The sequence below is a fragment of the Podarcis erhardii genome, assembly GCF_964252035.2.
Source record: "Podarcis erhardii genome assembly, chromosome: 5".
Classification (NCBI taxonomy): Eukaryota; Metazoa; Chordata; class Lepidosauria; order Squamata; family Lacertidae; genus Podarcis; species Podarcis erhardii.
In genome coordinates this window covers 83,512,400-83,535,905 of record NC_138509.1, presented here as the reverse complement: position 1 = coordinate 83,535,905, position 23,506 = coordinate 83,512,400, and the positions used below count along the sequence as shown (strand labels likewise).

The following is a 23,506-nucleotide window of genomic DNA, read 5'->3' as shown; positions in this document are numbered from 1 at the left end:
CCCAGGAAAACCTGCTCTTTACTGCTGAGTCAGAGCAAACGTCAAAACCCACAGGAAACCTGATTGACGTTTGCTCTGATTCAGTAGTAAAGAGCAGGTTTACTCAGGGAGAAGCGGCGGGAGAAGCAGAAGTGTGGACAAGGTACAACAGGAGTAGCACCTCAGCAGCATCTTGAGGGTCACAGGTCCCCCCTACACTCCTGATTTATGCATTCCTTAATAGTCTGTTCTATTGAAAAACTACCGTATTTTTTGCTCTATAAGACGCACTAGACCACAAGACGCACCTAGTTTTTGAAGGAGGAAAACAAAAAAATATATATATTCTGAATCTCAGAAGCCAGAACAGCAAGAGAGATCGCTGTGCAGTGAAAGCAGCAATCCCTCTTGCTGTTCTGGCTTCTGGGATAGCTGCACAGCCTGCATTCGCTCCATAAGACGCACACACATTTCCCCATACTTTTTAGGAGGGGAAAAAGTGAGTCTTATAGAGCAAAAAATATGGTAACTAGGCAACTAGTGATGTATGGAAGTGAGAGCTAGACCATAAAGAAGGCTGATCACCGAAGAATTGATGCTTTTGAATTATGGTGCTGGAGGAGACTCTTGAGAGTCCCATGGACTGCAAGAAGATCAAACCTATCCATTCTTAAGGAAATCAGCCCTGAGTGCTCACTGGAAGGACAGATCGTGAAGCTGAGGCTCCAATACTTTGGCCACCTCATGAGAAGAGAATACTCCCTGGAAAAGACCCTGATGTTGGGAAAGATGGAGGGCACAAGGAGAAGGGGATGAGCGAGGACGAGATGGTTGAACAGTGTTCTCGAAGCTACGAACATGAGTTTGACCAAACTGCGGGAGGCAGTGGAAGAAAAGAGTGCCTGGTGTTCTCTGGTCCATGGGGTCACGAAGAGTCAGACACGACTAAATGACTAAACAACAACAACAACAACAACTAGGCACCGACAGTGCTATTTCTTAATACAGTTCCGAAAGAGGGAAGGGCATTTGGGGAGGCTCTGCCCCACTAGAAATGTTTCCTGAAACACAGTTTTTCTTCCCTCTCGCCTGTTGTATAGCTATAAAACTGCTAGCACATTTGCAAAGCTAAGCAGGATCCCATAGGGTTTCAAACTGGAAGGGGAGCCATGTGTTAAGATTCCTGCATTGCAGGGGGTTGGACTAAATGGCTCACAAGATCCCTCCCAAGTCTACAGTTCTACGATTCTATGCTTCATACTGTACAGTATATCACACAGCTCCTCTCCTGCCTGTACAGTGGTACCTCAGGTTAAGTACTTAATTCGTTCCAGAGGTCCGTTCTTAACCTGAAACTGTTCTTAACCTGAAGCACCACTTTAGCTAATGGGGCCTCCTGCTGCCGCCGCACCGCCAGAGCACGATTTCTGTTCTCATCCTGAAGCAAAGTTCTTAACCTGAAGCACTATTTCTGGGTTAGCGGAGTCTGTAACCTGAAGTGTATGTAACCCGAGGTACCACTGTACTAGCAAAATGTTCTTGCAGAGGTGGGGGGACAATATTATGTAAGGCTAGGAAAAGTTCCTGGAATCAGATGCAGATGAGCGGAAGAAAACAGCAATAACCTTCTCTCGTTGGGGTGCAGGCCAATCATCTAGCTGTTCCCTTGGCTGCAATCCTCTTTTCAAAAGTGAGAAAAAATGTGAGTCATTCTGAGCGGCTGCTGTCACTGCCGCTTTGTTGGGAACAGCCTTCTTTGATCCTCAAAAGCATGAATTCCTCTACTAGCTGTAACCTTTTCCTGGTTGCCGGCCAATCTCTGCACTGAGAGAATAGGACATGAAAGCGCCATCTGGGGGAACCTGCAGGCCTCTGCAGAAAATGAAACCAAGGCCAGTTATTATGACAGAATATGAGATTCATCAGCTTCTTCAGTGGGTGGGAAGCTTGAGTTCTCAGTTTAGATTAAAAATCAACCCATGCAAAGCAGATTCTGTAGTGTGCATGGTGTAACTGAGTGCATTCAGCAGCTCTGTACCTCATCACAGATCTCTGCTGGAGGCCCTCACAAAGATGTTTAATTGGTAAATATTTGGGAAACAAAGATTTTTTGCATCGAGGAGCAAATTTCAGCTGAGCTAAATTAGTGTGTCTTGAATGTTATGAAATCACACTTCTTTCTTCCCTATGTTCTGATCTTCTCTGTGGGGGTCTGCACACAAATGTAAGCGTTACCACTGTTACCACTGTTACCAGTCTCAGTATCTTAAAAAAAAAATCCTCGTGAAAATCGATAGATATTTTAACATGGGTTTCCCAAATATTCCTTTTTTGGTTTGGAAAGGCAACCTTCCCTAATACTATGTAATTTTCCTATGCTGGTTTCACAAAAAAAAAAAATATGCATTTTATGCATAATTACATTGTATATGCATTTTTATACACATTACTTGACTTGAGAAATGCTTTATATTTTGGAGAAGTGTGATTTTTTTAAAAGGATGTTTGTGTTGCAATTTGTGCATTGTATTGGAAAGAGTGAATTTGGTAGTTTTGCCTTTAAATCTGAAATAATAATAATAATAATAATAATAATAATAATAATAATAATAATAATAATAAGCTCTCCCATCCCCAATGGTGGCTGCCATTTTGTTTTTCCCATTTTTGATTTTTGCATGTGAAGCACAACATTGCTTTGGGACTTTATTTTGATGGAAGAACTGGTGGTCACCTCAAAGATCAGCTTACCTGTGGGGTGCAATATTTTTCTTGGGTGTCATTCCTTTCTCCAAATGCCCTGGAATGACACTACACTGGAGCATTATGGGGGGAAATAAATGTCGGCTGCCAGGAGTGACTGCCAGTGTCTGCTCTACCAGTTTCCTTTTGTATCCAATGCTTCTTTCTTAATCATAAATTAGAGGGGAATGGACCAAATGGGCCCCACTTCATTCTGCTATTCATTGCAAAATAAATGTACATCCCTATATCTCTACTTACAGGAAGCTTTACCTTAAATGCATATAACAAACACACCCTGGGACATTGTTCATCCAACTGCATGTTCATAATTGCCTGCTGAAATCATGGAAGTATTTATACCACAAATGTTCTGGAGTGGTGTAGTGCTTCACATTTCTTGTGCTATTGGGGAAAAGTGCTGCTCCAGAGAGAGTGACATTGCAGAACAACTAATGTAGCAGAATGATGAGTGCTTGGTCCAGTATGAACCAACGACTAATGCATGGTGGCGCTGTGGTCTAAACCACTGAGCCTCTTGAGCTTCCTGATCTGAAGGTTGGCAGTTTGAATCCATTCAATGGGGTGAGCTCCTGTTGCTCTGTCGCAGCTCCTGCCAACCTAGCAGTTCAAAAGCACACCAGTGCAAGTAGATAAATAGGTACCACTGCGGCGGGAAGGTAAACAGCATTTCCGTGCGCTCTGGTTTCCATCAAGGTGTTCTGTTGTGCTAGAAGCGGTTTAGTCATGCTGGCCACGTGACCCGGAAAGCTGTCTGTGGACAAACGCCAGCTCCTTTGGCCTGAAAGCAAAATGAGCACCACAATCCCATAGTCGCCTTTGACTGGACTTAACTATCCAGGGGTCCTTTACCTTTTTTACCTTTTACCTGTGCCAATGACATGTTGTAGAATACACTTGCAAAAAAACAACAACCCATCAGTCTGGAAGGATGCTCTCAAATATGAAGTAACAAAGTTTTGGCTTTGCTATATAAAGAAGCCTGAACAGTATAAACTCTATCTATATGTTCTATCTATAAGCCCTATCAGTTTAATCAGAGTTAAATTCATGAGCTGTACCTGTCTACATGGGCACGTAACTGTAGGATGAGAGGATTTCCTTGTCAAACACAACCAATCAATTTTAGAGAGAAGAACAGAACAGATATGTTCAAGGTTGCTGTGTTCTAAAGCAGCCTTCCCCCAACATAGTGCCCTTGAAAACTACATGTCCCACCAGCTTGCACAGGGTGTCAGGCAACATGGGAGTTGTAGTCCAAAATAATCGGGAGAGTACCACATTGAGGAAAGCTGTTCTAGGGCAATGGGATTCTGGTCAAGGTGATCAATCAAAGAGGATTTAAGATAAGAGCAGAAAGGTTGATGGGTCCTTTGGAGGTCATGCAGGCCTAAAAGAAGATCATTAATTTTTGCTTTCCTCCCAGTTGGCCCTTGGTATTATCTCAATCTAGAGTTTAACATGAGTTTTAAGATTGTATTAATCCATGATAAATGTTTATCTGAATGAACCCTTAGGAAAAGAAGGACTGCTGGCAATGACTCTATAGTTCTCCCCCCGCACCAATTCTTTTAGAAACCCTCAGCTTTGAGACAACAGGGAGAAGGCAAATAATTTGCCAACAGTTCTGTTTCTGTGACGGCAAATCCATCATTCCAAATCAACTTAGTATGTTTGAGATACTTGAAGTTTGCGGTTGTATTGTTACAAATCTGCTTCGATTAGGTTTACCATGATATGACTTTGTGGTTTTTTTCTGTATTTCAATGAAAAGTCTCCTGGATTAATGTGCCCTCAAAGCTCTGTAAGCTGCTTTCCCTAAATGTGCTTTATAGGGATAATTCGTAAAACTGCATGAGATAAAACATTAATTATTGCTATGAAAACGGGACTGCATTGTTTTGCACCGATCTGTTTTGATGCGCTCCTCCACTTCTTTACATGCATCCAAGCAATCTGGGTGAAACTGAAAAGAAACTCAAAACATCACAAGGCTGTTTTTAACTGCAAATGAAAACCAGGAAATAAAACAATCCTTTGTTCGTTTTATCAAGCACACCCCAGCGCGCTTCATTCTGCACTGCCTTCCAACTTGCTTAAAACATGTACAAAATGGGTGCTCCAATTTCAATCGGATAATACTTTAAACCTCCTTTGTGCGAAACTCATTGAGCAGGCTCAGAAAGAGTTTGTCAGTTCATCGCCTAATACACTTTGGGCAAGCCAGCATATGCTGATGGTTCAATGGTAAAGGTTGAATATTCGGTTTTGTGCCACAGAATGCCTCAGACCCTTTTCCGGAACGAGGGCCACATTTCCTGGCGGGCCACTTTCCAGGGGCCACTTTGCAAATGGTGGGTGGGGCCAGGCAAAAATGGGCAGAACAAGGGATGTGACTCTTACATCAAGCAATATTCCAGCCACACAGTTGGAGGTTTCAACACACACACTTCTCCATGCTAGCAAACACAAAACTACCAGGTAAAAGCATTCAAGGAGGGTGTGGGCAAAGGATATGCGGTGTCCTGTGGAGAGGTTCAAGGGCTGGACAAAGACACTTGGAGGACCAAATTCAGTCCTCAGGTGCTACACAATGTGCACATCCACATATAAAACAATTTCTCCACTCCAACTGTTTTCAAACAAACTGCACACTTTAAGTCAGGGATGGGGCAGCTGCAGGTCTCTAGAATTTGTTGGACTACAACTCCCATCATCCTTGTCTACAGGCCATGCTGGCTGGCTGTGCTGGGAGATGGGGTCCAACTGCATCTGAAGGGTCACAGGTTCTCCCATCTGTCTTTTGGGTGCATATACAATTGATGCTGCATGTTCTGCCCTGGGACAGACCAGCAGCTTGTGCCAAGGGGCACATATTATTTTATTATTTCATTCCTCATTTATGTCCCACACATTAACAATGATGCAGCGCTTGCTAAGATAATACACTTCGAAAAAAGGAACAGGACACCTTATCTTAGCTCAAGATTTATTTATTTTTTCCGTTTCAGAACCGAGCTCACCGTCCTTTCACACGAAAATACATTTGGGGTTCCCACCCAGCTTTCTTTCAGCAGAGGATAGCAATCTACTGTCTGCCCACCATGACCCAAAGCCACCCATCTCCTTCATTACATGCTGCAGTGTAGGGGTTAGGGTGTCAAACTAGGACCTGGGAGACCAGAGTTTGAATCCCCACTCAGCCATGAAGCTCTCTGGGTCATCTCAGGCAGTCACTGTCTCTCAGCCAGACCTACCTCACAGGGTTGTTGTAAAGATAAAAGTTGAGCTCGTGGGAGAAAGTGGGATATAAGTCACAAATGAATGAAAGTTGTGGTTTTCAGACTCAAAACCAGGAGGAGAGAGCACGTCAGTCACTCACGTAGTTTCTCCGTCTGCACACTGCCTTAGTTTCTGATCATAAAATCAACACTATTCTTTTAGAAGTTCTAATATTTAATACATCACAAGTGTTTGCGAAATGTGGAGATTATTAAAAATTTTATAATACAATATGCTGCTGTGTTTATATATTAATACATTGGAACTCGTTAGCAACAACTGTTGTTAAGTAAGCTGTTAAGATGTCTAATGTTGTGGTGTGAAGAGGTATGCTTGGACTGGTTCCAGTTTCTTTTATAGATCATTATTATTTGAATGACATGAGTGTGTTTACTGAAAGACTGATTAACGACTAGCTTTGACTGACCTCTGCGGAAATGCTCGCTTTGTAAAGAGAAATTAGAGGAGTGTGTTTATTTCAATCCCTAATGCAGAGAGAATAATTGTTGAGGGTGAATAAACACAGGGCCTAATTGATTACTTAGACAGCAAGAAACCCAATTAGGGGAAATGAAAAGAAGAAGGGATTGAGGACAGTTTGATTAATTTATTGGGGAGCAATCTCTCTTAAAGGCTAAATATTGCTTTGCAATGATCAACACTCTTCGGCACATGGAAATGTATACATAGGTGATCCTGACACAAAGTGGGCTGTTTTGGGTGATAGTTTCTGGGGAACAATATATTTTGCATTTGTTTGTATTTTTTATTTTTTTAAAAAAAACAAGTTACTGAAAGAAAGTTGTGAGGAAGCTACATATATTTGATAGCATGGTGTGAGTATCTCTTCCTTATCCCCTGAGGAGTTGGGGCAGGGACTAATCTAGTAGTGGACTGTGGGGTCTCCGATTTCACTGCCACCCTATGTGTTGCCAAAATTCAGCACCCCCTTGACACTCGCACTCCTTCTTAAATCATAGTTGTGGCATCTCCACAGCGTCCCCAGGCTCCACACCCAGTGTGACCAAACCAATTGCACTCCCGTAAATCTGCCTCTGACTAGTCCAAGATTCCTTGTGCATTGTTGGAGTTATAATGCTCTTTTTGTTTTCTGTCTAAAAATACATTTTGTACTTCTGGTGATATCTCCCTCTTGTGTGTGAACGGGACCTGCTATGATTGTGTAGGATTAAGTACTGGAAATGAGGGCTGCTGAATTTGTCGGGAATCCTGAGCAAACATCCAGGTTGCTCTTTGGATGAGGTTTAGAACTTACCTTATCCAAATTCCCCATCCTTTGAATTGTTCACTTTTGGTAAGTTTCTGTTTGAGGTCCGCCAGGCAATTAACTTTCACTGTTGGGTATGGGAAGATTTCCAGTAGTAACTCAAGTGAAGGGACAGCCAAGCTCTGTTCCTGGAAAAGGAAATATGAGTGTGTGTTTGTGTGTGTTTTCTAAACCAGCTCCAACAATACAGGTAGTTTCGTATGTGGTTGTATTTTTTTTTCATGATCTGTTGGTTTTTTTTAGTGACTTTTCCAGAGATCATTTTCTCTCCCAGAAAATTGTGAAATTTGTGCCTTTAGTTCTTGCGGAAAATGATGCCCACTTCACACAGAGGCCTGCACGACGGGTGTGTGGGAGCAGAGGGGTGTGTGTGTGTGTGTGTGTGTATTAGTGGTGGGCGATTCACTGCCCTTCAGCTACCTTGACGGCTGGGAGTACAACAGTATTACATCAAAATGATATGTGTGCTTCTAATCAATCATAAAATCATTAAAGGGCATTAAAAGGAATAACTCATTTGGCTGCAGAGAGCTCATGTGTGTGCCCTTGAATTCAAGAAGAGGGCACAGCCATGAGCCCACTGAGGCCAAACTCGTTACCTCTTTTAACACCCTTTAATGAAGGTAGTTAGAGCATGGATTTTAGTCACACTGAAACAACAGAAACAGTGGGGGGGGGGCAAAGGGGAAAGGGTTTAGCTAGAGGAAAAGCTCCTTTCAGTTTTTGAACTGGGCTCAAGAGCTTCCCATGCTATATGTGTGTGTGTGGGGGGGACTCCTTAAAGGCATTAAAAAGAGGTTGTATCTTTGAGGCCAATGCTGAACACTGCAAGCCAGCTTCAGTAATGTCTGTGAAGGATAACAGCAACGGGAGACTAAATTTGTGCCCTGTAACAGAGGAAGTTTCTGCAGCTCTGATGGGAAGATGCCTGATCATTCCCTGAGGGAATTATTTCTGCCTTTGATCTACACACAAAACTAATTTTCCCATCAAAAAGAGTTGCGCCTGCATAGCCATGGCAATGTATCACCCTTATAAAGGTCAATGAGATGTTCACACAAGGACCAAATGCAGGATATACTTGAACCGTATGAGTAAGGAAATGTGATTGCCCAGGGTGGACAGAAGTGTTATAATCTGGTACTTAAAAAGGTAAAGGGACCCCTGACCATTAGGTCCAGTCATGACCGACTCGCTTTGTTGGCCGAGGGAGCCGGCGTACAGCTTCCGGGTCATGTGGCCAGCATGACTAAGCCTCTTCTGAAGCACACAGAAACACCATTTACCTTCCTGCTGGAGCAGTACCTATTTATCTACATGCACTTGATGTGCTTTCAAACTGCTAGGTTGGCAGGAGCAGGGACCGAGCAACAGGAGCTCACCCCGTCGTGGGGATTCGAACCACCGACGTTCTGATCGGCAAGTCCTAGGCTCTGTGGTTTAACACACAGCGCCACCCGTGTCCCTGATCTGGTACTTAAGTTGTCCCAATAGAAAAGAATGAAAATGTAGGCTGGTTGCCTGTAGCAAGAGTACAGAGCATCTCTACATCAAACCACATTCAGTGCCCAAGGCTGGCTTGACTTTCTTTACTTATGTCTTCCTCTTCCTTATCCTTGTTGGTTTCTGCTCTCTTCACTGTGCAGCGAAATGCTTGTCACAAGACAATGTTTACATTCCACAGTCAATTGCTGTTGGGAGTTTTCCCACGGGAAAGGGAGACTGGATGTGACGTACACTGGTTTCCTGTTTTTCACTGTTCTTTGCAGTTCAGTGTGTGTTTTTTTCTCTCCGTGCTTTAGAGGAGAGAGGATGCTTTTCTCTGCTCCGGCAGAGGCAAGATGTTTTTCTGTAATCTACCAGCTTTGAAGTGTAAATAAAGCAACTTAGAGTATGTGGCACGTACTCCTCATCCTTCCGCTGTGCACGGGACACTGCATATCACCAACAATCCTAACTTCCTTTCATAAAGAAAATCATGGGATTTCCAGGCAGGCTCCAATCCACACAATGACCAGACCTAGACCTGCTTAGCTTCAACGTGGTTGTTCCAATAATTTTGGAGATGGGAGCCTGGTGACTTAAGGATGGTACTTGGCAGTTCCAGCTAGGAGCCTGCCAGGATAAGGGTAGAAGACTATCAGAAGGTTGGTGAGGACCAAGGATGGCAACAAGCAGGCCAGTGAAGAAGCTACTTTCCCTGCATTATAAACACTTATATGGGCCTATGAACTAAGCATGAATGCCAATGTCAGTTTCCTTTTCTTCCAAAAATCACAGGGGCAAGAAGAGATCCTGTGGTGATAACATTTCTATTGAAATTGTGGCATTTTAAAATAGAGCAAGGGATGCGGGTGGCACTGTGGGTTAAACCACAGAGCCTAGGACTTGCTGATCAGAAGGTTGGCGGTTCGAATCCCCGTGACGGGGTGAGCTCCCGTTGCTCAGTCCCTGCTCCTGCCAACCTAGCAGTTCGAAAGCACGTCAAAGTGCAAGTAGATAAATAGGTGCCGCTCTGGTGGGTGCTCTGGTTCGCCAGAAGCTGCTTAGTCATGCTGGCCACATGACCCGGAAGCTGTACGCCGGCTCCCTTGGCCAATAAAGCGAGATGAGCGCTGCAACCCCAGAGTCGTCCACGACTGGACATAATGGTCAAGGGGCCCTTTATCTTTACCTTTAAAATAGAGCAACCACAGTAAAAAAAATATCTAAAATATACTGTGTTTATCTTACAGTTTGGAAATCTCTTATATCAGTACTTTGAGGTTCGCTGAGTCTTGTTCCCTCCACCCCACCATCCAAAATGTGTTGTATCCACACATTTGCTTTAGCTGTTGTTTTTTATGCCCATGAAGCTTTGCTGCCTGAGGCAGAATAGCAAATGGAGGTCCCTCTCCCCCAAAACAAGGTGTTTTGTACACGAAGATACTTACTTCGCCAAAGCTTTATTAGGCATTATGAATATAGGCCATCATAAAACATCCATGTATAAAACTTTAAAATATATACAAAAACAGCCATGTAAAACATGTAATAATGAGGATTTTCATTGGAGTTTCTTCCCGCTAAATAGTGCCATTCACCACTCTAAGAGATACTATTGACAAAAACTCAGCCACCCTTGCAGTTACTTCCAGGTTAATGTCAGACAGATAGAATTTGATACTTTTCTTGTGCCATGATGCTAGATTACCCCCCAAAATGGGATAGCACGTGTTTGCATAGCTACCTTTGTACACTAAGATGTCCGAGGTGTTTTGGCACCTAAGAAAGAAAATCCCACAAGTGCCTCACTCTGGAAGTAAATAATAATACTATGGTAATAATAAATTAAACAACAACCATTTGCTACCCCTATCAGGTCACCCAAAACCAGCTCCCTCCTTCTGCCTAATGGTAGGGCCCTTCCTCCTGGTATCACCACAGGGGCCAGGTAGCTGTTCCTTGCTTTGCTTGAAAGCTCCCACCTTTTCTCCATAGGCCCAAATGTTGCCCATTTACTTTTGTGTGTGTTGAACTGGTGGCAATGAAGCCATCTTTGCTGCTTTCTGAGCTGGGTCTGTTTCAGCTGGAACACAGTGAGTCAGATTCTGAGAGAATGTTACTCGTGGGAGCATTTTGGATAAATTTAAAACCTGCTCCATGTGATAAATGAGCTAATGGAAGAAAAAGAAGTGAGGGGGGGGGACGGGACACCCAACCAACAGATTTATGTTTGTAACAGATTTTTTTCCCTCGGGACTGAGAGACAATATGTAGAACAATGGAAGTGGGTCTCCTTGAAGCAAACGGGCACAGATGTATGTATCCAAGTAAGTAATGATAGGGCTAGTGTTTCAGGGAAAATTTCAATCCATAAACATAACACGACAGAAGAGACACTCAGGGCCAAATTAATCCTTATGGCAAGTATAACATAAGGCATAAGACCAGACATAAGATACTGGTCATTGTGTTTGCCGTTGGCAAGTCAGAAATCGTTTTTTGAAGCAGGCAAATGTCAATACTGTTGCCATCTGAGAAGCCAGTTCAAACATTCCTTGAGTCAGCTGTTCAGAAATAACTGATTCATGTGAGTAGCAACTGATTCATGTGAGTAGACTCATTGGGTGACACGAGAAGGCATTATCAGAACGGAACAGCAGCTTCTTCCATGAAAATCAACACTGAGTTCCCAACACACCCTTCTCACAGAAGAATTAGCTCCTTTGAGAGTTTCTCCTTCAGCATTCTTCGTCTGCACTTACTGACTGACCCAAATAACACACCCTATGTTTTGTGTGTGTGTGTGTGTGTGGTTCTTGTGTTGAGGAAAACTCAACTTGAGTTCCCATCTGGAACTTCTGGCAGCCACATCTGGGCAGGGCCAGAGGCAAAAAGTGGGCAAAGCAATGAATGTCAATTTTGTATACAAAACTAGTTTCCACACGCACTCACACATGGCCCTCTATCCTCTGTCCAGGCAACTAAGAGGTATTACCAGAGTTCAAGAATGCATTTCAGTCTGGGGAAAAGCAGTGTGCAAAGCTGGGCTGGTGAAGGGTGTGACATGAGGGGTGTGGCTAAAGAGCACCTGGGGCCTGAGTACAGTCCAAGGGGCCAGATAGAGGGACCTGGGCGCTACATTTGGGGCCCATGCCTGAGACCCCCTCTCTTTGACTTTTTTCTTTATATATTTCCAAAATAGGCAAATCACTATCTGTGTAAGCAATTGTTTAGAACAGTGGTTCCCAATTGGTGGTCCGCAGACCCCAGGGAGTCTGTGTAACCCACCCAGCGGGTCCATGGCACCATTCACATAACAAAACTAGCAAAACCAAATTTTTGTTTACCTTAGCACAGTATGGGAGTAAAAAAGATCAGGGAGAAGGAAAGCAGCTGTGAGCTTTTCTCTTCAAAACCAGACTTTCATGCATTCCCAGTAAGATGTAGCGTGACAGGGGTAATTTAGTAATTTTAGAGGGTGAACATTACTTTTTGCAAATTTATTCAGTGAAGGGTCTTAAAAAAATGTTTTGGGGTATAAAGAATTCAAATCTGCTATCATTATTTTAGTGACTGAACAACAATTAGGTTGGTAAGTCTACGTTTGATTAAAAAGCACATAAACTGTTCCTGGAAAACCAAAGAATTTTAATTTACCTTCTGAATATGTCAGATCATTCTTAACAATAATAGTAAGTACTTGGCAATCATTTTGACACGATTTCTATGCAATTTTACACATGTTTTACTTACCAAGCAAAACGTAATTATATTAATTTAACCAATATATATTTTGAATTCCCAAGTCACATTACAACTTTTTTTAGCACCCCTCATTTTTTGAATTTGGAAGTTTTAATATTCAACATGCCCCATATGCAGTACAGAGCGGGGGAAGCCTGGTTGTCTGAATGCATCCTGAGAACAAAAGACAGAATGCAAAAGGCCTGATGAAGGGGTAGTGACTCATCATGTGCTCAGTTCTGTGCTACATCATGCCATGTGGCATCACTGTTTCCTCTGACCACTCTTGATTCTGACCAGGAGTGGAAGGAACTGGAGGAGGAGGAGGAGGAGGAGGAGGAGGAGGAGGAGGAGGAGGAGGAGGAAGGATGGATATTACGGAACCAAGCCCTTTTGGTGAAGCCCCATCCCTTCAGTTTCCCAAGCAGGAAACCCTGAGGATGCTTCTTCTCCCAGAGGAGGATCCAGACAGCAAGGAGGATCCAGTGCCGTCTTCCAGGGAGAGGTGGCACATCAAGAGATTCAATCCACTAGACATAGCATCCACCTGCAGGCCAGGAATTCCCACTGGGAAATAACTGGAAATTCTCCACCTCTGCTTAAAGGTTGGGTGGGTAAGCATGGTAACTTGTTGGAACAACATCACAGCTCCTGAGCAGTCTTGGAACTCTACTAATCTCACACCCCTGAACCTTGATCCTTACTCCTGGGCCAGACTTCTTTGTTTTGTAAGACCTCCAGGACTAGATTTTGCTCTTTGCTTGCCACTGAACTTGTACCATTAGATTGCTCCCCCCCCCCTTTTTAACTTTGAGTAAAAATGGCACATATCAGTGGTTTGGATCAGGAGACAAGATACATTGCTTCTTGGCTGACCCACAGTGTCAAGGCAACCACCACAGACCGTGACATTGCACTGTGGCCAGCCAAAATGCTTCTAGGCCTCACCGACATTGGGCTTTCTTTTGAGAATCAGATTGACATTTACAGAACCTCTGATCTTTGCATAAGCGACAGCTCACAATGGACATCACTGATGGACATAATATTGGTTATCCTATACCTGCAGTCCAAGATGCTGCGTTAACCTAGGATTCTACTAGGCTGTGTACTGTATCTTGCTTAAGACTCCTTCTCTCAGACTGGAAGCAGGAGACCCAGCCGTGCAGATTCACCCTGATGTGCCAGCATTGCAGCTTGAAGGATCAGGCCATGAGAGAATGACCTGGACAAAAAAGAAATGCCTTCAGGATAATGTCTAGGTGAGCATTTGTGGAGCATTAAGAGATGATCACCTGTCAGGCAAAGGGATTGACCCAGATCGGGGGAAGAGTGTGGAAGAGAATTTTAATGAATTCCTGCGGCGTTAAGACTATGCGGAGCAGAAAAAGAGCTTTGAGTTATGCATGGTGGCACAATAAAGCACACTGCAGGGAAGTCCAGCGCTAGGCCTCAGTGAGGTGAAGCTTGATGAAAAGATAGAGGGAAATGAGGATAAAGCTGGCAGAAACAGCCCCTCTTCAGAACCGTGACGTTCAAGGCAATGGTTTCACATGTGATGCTAAGAGCACAATTTTCAAGCAATGTGTAAGTTCGCCAACTGCATTCCCTGTGGGCACATAAGGAACTAGGCCAGTTCACACCTTACTGCTGGACCAGAGCTGCTATTGAAAAGCTGCTTCCGTTTGGCCAGGAGGTACCCTGGATCAGTATTCTTCAACTTTTATGACCTTTCCAGATGATGTTGACCTACATCTTCCATCATCCCTGGGGAGGATGAGAGCTATAGCACAACAACTTTTGAGGCCCTAAGGTTAAAAAAAAACCACTGGCCTGGATTGTTCGATTAGTTCCTACACCAGCATCCCCAATAGAGGTTCAGTACCAGTTTGAAAACTCAATGTACCACCCGGGTACTCCATGATAGGATAGATGCTCTTGGGCAGACCCAACTCCTCCTACCAAGTGCATGAAGATCCTGGCAATGGGGTAAGGTAAGGTTACCAGACATCCCTGTTTCCCTGGGACAGTCCCCGGATTTACAAATCAGTCCCCTGACAAAATCCAACCATTTAATAGGAAGTTGAAAAGTGTCCCCAGATTCATTGAAAAAAATCTGGTAACCTTAGGGTAATGGGGAGGTTGGTCCATGGCATGGAATAGGAGCAAGGCGGGAAAACATGGGAAGAGAAGGAGCATGACCTGGAATTTTATAGGTGTGCATTGTGCAATTTCTTATTAACTGTTCAAGACACTTCTCTGCTGCTCTGGCTGGTTATCCTGTAGCTCCATCCTTTTACTAGAGTTGACAGCAGGTGGTAGGCTGGATCCCAGCCTAATATTTCTGGGGTGCTGGATTCATGATCTACTATAAGTTCACATTCTGACCCTTGTGTGCATTACTCCTGTGAAATGGAAGGTGTCATTCCTGCTCTCCTTTCAGAAACAACCAGTAGCAACATATGAATTAAACTCAAGTGACAAGAAGCTGTGTTGTATGAACTTGGACCAATACCTTTTACCTTGGGAAGTCCCTGTAGGCAATTGATGGGAGACCTGCAGCTTGCCAGATCTTGTTGCACTCAGGAGTAGATGTTGTGGTGGAGCACTGATGCTCACCTGACCTTCTAACAGCTGAGCTACTGTTGCTTATTCGGAAGGAGAGAGGGGGACAGCAGGCAGGTCGGTGTGGTGCAAACACTCCAGCAGGGGCATCAGATTGGCTCTGCCAGCCTATTTGCACTGTGCCAACCATTTGCACCACCTCACCCTTCCCCTCCTTCTTCCCAGTAAGTAACAGTGACTCAGTTGTTGGGAAGAGAGTGCCAACCCCACCACTGCACCGTCTGTTACTGGTTGGACTGCAGTTCCCATTGGCCATGTTGCCTGGGGCTGATGGGAGTCGGAGTCCAACTATAACTTGAAGGACAGAGGTTCCCCGCCCCTCCTACAAACAGTTTTTCACACAAAGACTTGAAGCTGGCTAATGCTAGAACCGTTTGGGTGTTACTAGAGGGTAAAGGATGGGCAAGCAGTATTGTACCCACTGGCTCTGCCGTTGTTTTGCACATCCAGCTCGACATGGGCACCAAGGCTCTGTCTGCATGATTGCATGTATACCCTGCAATGCGGAAAGGCATGGAGCCAGTGAGCATATTCCATTTTTCTCCTGATTCACCCAGTTCAGTTTGCACTGGGGCAACGTGATCTGCAGAGTCCATGTAGCCAACTAGATCTGCAGTGGCTGTCCATAGGCAGGGCTCTTTCCTGTGTTTGTTGCCTAAAGTCCTTTCCCTTGAGTTTCATCCTGGGACCTTGGTTCTAGCTGCAAAGGGTTGCCATACATCCGGGAATTCCCAGACACATCCTCTTTTGGAGTCCTACATGCCCATCTGGGGAGAATTTTAAAGCAAGTGTCCTGGATTTTGGATATATATATATATATATATATACCGGTAAATGCACAGGTAGCTCTGGTTTGGACTCTGGCATGGGCAACCTGGGCTCTGGCGATGGTGACAGCAGCCCAAACTCTAGCATGGTTGAACTGGGCTCTGGTTCAGGCTCTGGCTGTGGTGTTGGCGTCCCAGGGTCTGGTTCAGGCATGGGCACGGGTGATCTGGACTGTGGCTGTGGTGTGGGCAGCGGGCTATCAGGCGATTGCCCTAAATTGTGTCCAGATTTTGACCTCTTGAAATATGGCAACCCTAGTAGCACCAGCTATGTTCTACAACTGAGTTATGGGGACAGAGGTTGACTGACTTCCATTGTTGGGATAGGGACAGAATTACCTTCCAGATCTGATTGGCTGTTTACCCAGATTCTATTTATGCTGTGGTTCCTTTCTGTGCTTTGTGAACCAAAGAGCTGGCAGTATGGGGACGGATGAACTTTGGGGTCCCTTGCCAATCCTTGTGATCCTCACAAAACATGGCTAATAGCATCTTTGAAACCATTGCTTCCCTAAAATAAGAATGAGAAATAGATTGAAAGACACATTACCCTGGTTTTAAACATATTTATCAAATAAAGTAGCAATAATGAAGATGGTGATGATGAGTGGTATATTCTATAGAAAATATGAATGGCTCAGTAGACTGGTAATTAGATTTGAAGCCTTTCACCTCTTACTCAGTAGTTTGAAGCTAGCTCAGGTCACTACTGACTCCAAGGCATTATCACATGATTAATGCCCTATGAAAACCACTGGAGGTTTTCATCTAGCGACTGCTTCTGTCCCCATTTAACTCCTGGAGAGCTTTGCCATTATGTGGTACTACCTCTAAGTTATGCCTTTAACTGACAATCTGCTTCCCTCTGCACAGTGAACTTTCTTCCGCCCTGCTCTCTAAGCATATATTCAACTGCCTGTGAACCTTAGAAGTGGGCCTCACTCATTCATCCTTCTCTTATTCTTCTGATTATTCAAAATGCACATTTCTGAAATACAGTGGTACCTTGGGTTACATACGTTTCAGGTTACAGACTCCACTAACCCAGAAATAGTACCTCGGGTTAAGAACTTTGCTTCAGGATGAGAACAGAAATTGTGCGGCGGCGGCGTGGCAGCAGTGGGAGGCCCCATTAACTAAAGTGGTGTCTCAGGTTAAGAACAGTTTCAGGTTAAGAACGGACCTCCGGAACGAATTAAGTACATAACCAGAGGTACCACAGTACAAAGCCCAAGAACTCTGCTATTCTGATTGTTTTGCTGCCACATGCAATTATTCAAAAGTTGGAATGTCAATGTTCCCTCAACGTTTGCATTGGTAATCCTGTATGCTGGATATTATTATTGTTATCATAATCATCATCATCATTATCATTACTGTTAGATTAGAAGCTGAGAAGAGCCCTGTTGGGTCAGAACCCGAATAGCGGTTACACACTGATACAGGATGGCTCAGCACCCCAAAATTCCCCCCAAAGCCAACTTGTGACAAGATTTTCATTTGAACAATGGATTGTTTTCAGGGGAACAAAGCCTCAGGTTGAAGATGCAGTCACTTTTTCAAACTGCTGAACGGAAATCTGGAAGAAACCCGGAATCTGCTAACCACCTTGGAAATGACGCTTTCCGCACTACATAAGGGAATTGGTGTGACCTCCATACCTGTTGGGTCAACAGAGCCCTCAAAGCCCCAGCCCTCAAAGCCCCAGTTGCCTCTGGCAGCTCCCCCAAATTCTTTGTACTTCGCCAAATGAATCAGCTTCACAATTCTCTCATCTTTCACCCTCCCACTTGGAACTGCCACATGCTCCCCTGCTCAGATGAATCTCATCTCACCACTGAACGGAACCCACTCTGTTCTCTCCACACAGAACGTGCCTGCGAAGCTACATACTCATGCTTGTGCTGTGGGTATTATTAGAAATGCAAATAGACCTTGAAATGCTGCATTGGGTGCATGAAGCTTGCTTCTTCCCAAACAGAGACTTTTCTGGCTCTTTCTGAGCTCACCTTTCGACACAATGAACTGATCTGACAACACAGTTGTACCTCACTATGTTTTCTCTTCGCTTTTGATGAGAGATAGTGCTGGAATGGGTAAGAGGGTCTGCCGTGGAATCATTTTGAATGCAAAGATCATCTGCAGTAATACGACGATGACTAGAGAGTGTCTGGCCATGTGCAGAGTACCAGTTCCTCTCTAATAAAGAACTACAAGCTGCCTCTATATATCTGGTGTCAGAGGACAGGGCATCTAGGTCAGAGGCCTACTGTGTTCTTGCAAATTAGAGAGTCAGGACCAAATTAGCTGAGTTGGTGAATGGGTGATGGCCTCTGTGGCTGTATCACGTTTTGCACTCCTATCTCTTAAACATCTAGAAGAACTTGCCTCATGTCATGCCATCACGATAGTCCACCATTTCCCAATGGTGTAGAGCCTTTCCCACTCAGCACCAGTTGTAGAGGATTAACAGTAGGAGAAGCCTATTGCTTTCATGCCCCGTGGGCTTCCTGGAGGCCTCAGGTTGGCTGGTGGGAAGAAGGATGCTAAACTCAATAAACCTTTGATCTGATCCAGCAGCATGGTGCAGTGGCTAGAGTGCTGGACAAGGACCTAAAGATCACAATTACAATCTTTACCCAGCCATGAAGCTCACCGGGTGACCTTGGTCAGCTACTGCCTCTCAGCCTCATGTACCTCACAAGAAGGGGGTTAAATGAGAACCATGGACACCACACCTTGAGAACCTTGGAGAAAGAATAAATAAGAACATTAAGAAGTGGGACATGCACCTTGTGAACTATATTGCGTTGCCACTGGGCTTCTTGTGGAGCCTGCCTGCATTAATAGCAACAGCACCAGTGAGGCAGTCTTCTGCCAGCAGATCTTTGGGTGCTTGCAAATGCCCCAACCTTGTCACTCCCTAGATTCATCCCTGGCATAGTTCCTTCCTCCCTTCAGCTGCTTTATCTTCTCCACTGCTTGGTGGTGAGCTTCCCACTCCTCTCTCCCTCTCTCCTGGCGATCTTCCCCAAAGAAGTGTCAGGGGAGGACCTGTTAGGAAAGGCAACGAGTTGCTTTTACAGAGCAGATTGAATGGAGCATTAAACGACTGCATTAAGGAGGACTGCAGTGAGGCTAATGGTGGCCTCCGGTGGAAATGCAATGCTCTAATAATGCTCTCAGAAAAGGGGCACTTCCCAGGCCAGATCCCTTATCTGGTTCGTGCAAAAGGGTGCCCAAAGGTGATCCTTTTAGAAGGCTGGGCAGGGTCACCTGAACACCATAATTAAGAGGGGAGGTTGCCAAAAGAGGGTTACTATTTCCAGCTGCAACTCAGGGAGATCTGCTGATAATTATGGTTTCCTGCTAATCTAATTTTTACCATGTCAGTATTCTTTTATTTCCTGGAAAGACAAGGCATTTATTCAGATTCATAACCTGCCCTCTCTCTGCTGAGGCTCGTGGCAACTGATAGCAATATAAAAATAGTGGCCATAAAGCAATCAATAGTTTTTAAACATCAGCAACAGATAGATGGATGAACGGGCTGGAAAGGCAGCACAGCATAGATTATTTTTAAAAAGAAGCAGCAGCAGTCATGATTCTATGTTAGCAGCACCATCATCAATAATAATAAATATATATTTCAAGGTCAGTAGGACCCTAAAGGACATACATGCTAGAGTTGTGTGTTTTGTTTCCTAATATCACAAAAAAACCCACACCATTTTATTTCATATAGTCAAGGATCAATTGTTTTATCATGAATATTTTTGATGAGATTATATAAGGAACAAAATACTCTCAGAGGGATGGGGTGACGGTTAGTAATGCAGTACACCAGGGGAAGATTCAGTTCTATGTTTACCTCTGTCAGGGATTTCCTTCTTGCGAGTGTAGCATGTAGGTTCAAGGAATAGACAGCAGCTCTATATGTTTGGGACAGTCAACTGATGGTCTCAGGATCTACCTGGCTCCCAAACTTCTTGCTGGGCTCTGAGCATAGTCCCTCAATGCAAAGACCTCCATCCTTGCTATGCATCTGAGCTGGTTTCTTCCAAATCACACAGGTCCTTCTCTTCACCATCCCTCAGGATGAGCCACAAGAGATTCACTCAGAAATCGCCCCTCATGACCTCAGGTGATAATGAAGGCAAATGGCAATCAGTGTGCCACAGTGGTCAGAGTGTCAGATCGGGACCTGGCAGACCAGGGGTCCAGTTCTCACTTGACCATGAAGCTCACTAAGTGACCTTGGGCCAATTGCTCTCTCAGCCTCGCAGGGATGTTGTGAGGATAAAACAGGGAGGGCAGTGTTTATTACCTGGAGCTCCTTACAGGTAAGGTAGGATATAAATGTCATAATAAACTGATATATAGGGAGAGAGATTTAAAATGTAATGTATATAGAAACTCTTCTCTTATATAAGAGAGTTTGCTTGCTTATTTATTTCCACATTCCTCCAAGGAGCTCAATATAGCATACATGATTCTTTCATCATCACCCACCTTGTCGTGGACAGCTCAGTTGGTTAGAGCATGGTGCTGATAATGCCAAGGTTGCAAGTTCAATCCCTATATGGGACAACTGCATATTCCTGCATTGCAGGGAGTTTGATTAGATGATCCTCAGGGTCCCTTCCAACTTTACAATTCTATCTACCTATCATCTATCTGTCATCTATCATCTCTCAATAAAATTCAAGGTAGGCCAAGCTAAGCAACAGCAACTTGTCCAAGGTTAATCCATTGAACTTCAGGGCTGAGTAGGGATTTGAACCCAAGTCTCCACAATCCTAGCCCACAACAATGACCATGGCACTACAAACAGCCCATGCTGTTCTAAGCTAGTGAGTATGACCAATATCTTCAGACCTAGCTCAATTCAAAGATGGCTCCTGTTAAAACAAAACAACAACAACAACAATCATGTTACTAATCAGGACCAAATATCTACCCTGCACTAAACATTCTGGAATAACAACCTCTGTGTTAGCTTCAGACTGTGCCATTTTGTGATTGCAATGCATAACAAATGGGAATACCATTGCCTCCAAAGGAATATGATTCAAAGGGTGGGGGGAAACACACTGTTCTGGTGCTTCCAGAGATAAACCAGTTTCTTTCTTTCAGGTATTGGGTATCAGGTGTGCTGGTTCAGCAGAACAGGGATCAGAACTGGTGGCATAGTTGCAAAAGAGGACCACACACACACACACACACACACACACACAGTCATTTCCAGCTTCGCCTCAGTACTATCTCAGCAAGCTGATATCTGGACACAGCCCAAGGTAGAATACAGCCCAAAAATGTGGATACTGTTCAGCCAAGAACTGAATGCACATAAACCTGAACTTGGATCAAGGTGAAAGATTCTGCTGAGCGTTATGTTATTGTTACTATTATCACCACCCCACCCACACCATTGATTTAGATTCATCACCCAAGCTTCATCATGAATTCCCAAGATAGGTTGCAACAATGCTAAAGCAAAAAATAGTTAAATTACAGTCAAGAGAATGGGGTGGGTTCTAAAATGATGGGCGAAGCCAAGAATTCATTCTATGCTTTTGAAGAGAGGAATCAGAGCCAGTTCATTCTGCCAACAAGGATGGGCTGCACCTCAGATGGAGAGCACATGCCTTGCATGCCAAGGATGGACAGTACATGCCTAGCATGCAGAAGGTCCCAGGCTCAATCCCTGGCATCTCCAAGTCTGACTGGGAAAGGGCCCTGTCTCAAACCCTGAGGAGCTGCACACTGTAATTTAGATGGACTGGTGAGGCATCTCCTGATGTTCGCTAAGGATGTCCTACAGCATCAGGAAAAAAAGAAGAAATGTTTCAAGTAGAGGTATTCCAGGGCTATGAAAGCCTGTGCAGTAGGGGATCTCTAGTTCACAGATGAGGAACCTAGAACTTTCTAAATTGTGTTGGACTCCCAACTCTCACTAGCCCTGGGCCACCCTCAGAGATGATTGGCGCTGGAGTCCATCAACATCCAGAGGACCTCCAGTTTCCCTGAAGTTGGGATGGGTGGCAAGGAAATCCAAGTTGCTAAACCTTGTTTAGGGAAGCTTTTAATGTTTAATAGACTATTGTATTTAATGTATTTAAATTATGTATTGTATTTAATGTTTAATAGACTATTGTAGTTTAATATTCTGTTGGAAGCCGCCTAGAGTGGCTGAGGAAACTCAGCCAGATGGGTGGGGTATAAATAATAAATTATCATCATCATCATCCTGGAGGAGGAAGTCACATCTCCCTGCCTTAAACTATCTCATTGGGTCATTGTCCCCCCCCCCCCAAAAAAATGGGCTCTTCAGAAGTTCAATCTCTGGTTTATCTCAGCAGGGGGGAGGAGGGGAAAGCTTTGCTTGGAAAAGTGGAGAGCTGCTGGTGGTCAGCGTAGACAACAGAGAGCAAGAGCAGAGTAAGTTGGTGCAAGGCACACCCTATGCAACACAGATAAATGAAGGTTCCCATTTTCTCATCGTCACCAGGGTGTGCATTTTTCATTCCTGATCATCATCAAGTGGCACTTGTGGTGTGCTGCAGGTGACTCCTTTTGGACGCCTCTGAGCTTCACCCTCCCATTCCTGGAAGCCCTCTCCGTCCTCCCATTCCCAGACCACCATAACCCTGAAGCTGTTTTACCTGAAAAACAGCCCATCTCCCCAACTCTGATTCCTGAGGAACTCTGACTTCTCCATACAACTGAACTGCAGCAGATCTCCAAAAACTGCGGGCTTCCTTTGGTTTCCCCACCCCGCCCCGGTCCCCTCTTCAAATACAGCTGTTTAAAAGAGGCATCTCTCCCTCTCCCCTTCCTCCTTAAAGCCATGTTGTTTTCTGCCTGAGGCTGGGACGAGGAGTTGACCTGCTCTATCCTGTGCGCCTCGCACAAGAGATCCACCCACTAGTACCATCTCTCTCTCTCTCTCTCTCTCTCTCTCTCTCTCTCTCTCTCTCTCTCTCGATACATCAGACAAGAAGAGAAGGATACAAGCGAGCAAAGCAAGGAGCTGAAGACTGATGTCCCACCTCCAGAGGACTCCAGGAGGCTCCGGGCAGAGTTTCCCCTCCTCGCCGACAGATGAGAGAGGTGGAGGAAGCCAGGCGCCCAGATGCGTGATCCAAAGATCCGGTACCCGGGATCCGGCTCGCCCAACCCTCCTTTCCCGCGTCTCGGAGGGAGCCACGCGATTGCTCTGGGAAGCTTAAGGCAGCGGCGGCGGCAGCAGCAGCGCCCTACTGGAGCGAGGCGGTGCGCTTTCGCCTCGGAGGCGCCATGCCCAGCTTGGGCGCCGCGCACCCGGCGCTCTTTCCTCTGATGCGCCTTCGCTTTTCCTGGCTCTCTCCTCGCCGTCGATCCCCGACGCTTCTCTCCTCCTGGGCAAAACTTGAGTGGGGGAGAGAAAACCGCCTCGACGAAAAAGGATTACACCGGCGAAGCAGACAGCCGCGTTGGGCTGGGGAGGGGCGCGTGAGGGTGTCTCCGTGCG

The 23,506-nt window shown here is 44.8% G+C and overlaps 1 long non-coding RNA gene across 2 annotated transcripts; it reads right to left on the bottom strand.

The window, feature by feature from the left end:
* Nucleotides 1–959: 959 nt before the first annotated feature.
* On the bottom strand, nucleotides 960–23,164 carry LOC309342394. 2 transcript variants are annotated; one of them, XR_014156769.1, is made up of 3 exons: nucleotides 23,046–23,164; nucleotides 7,301–7,440; nucleotides 960–1,851 (listed from the first exon to the last, which is right to left on the bottom strand). It is a non-coding gene; the product is annotated as an uncharacterized lncRNA (long non-coding RNA). The 2 variants fall into 2 exon arrangements; XR_014156770.1 differs by lacking the exon at nucleotides 960–1,851 and adding an exon at nucleotides 2,616–3,523.
* Between the last annotated feature and the right edge of the window lie 342 nt (nucleotides 23,165–23,506).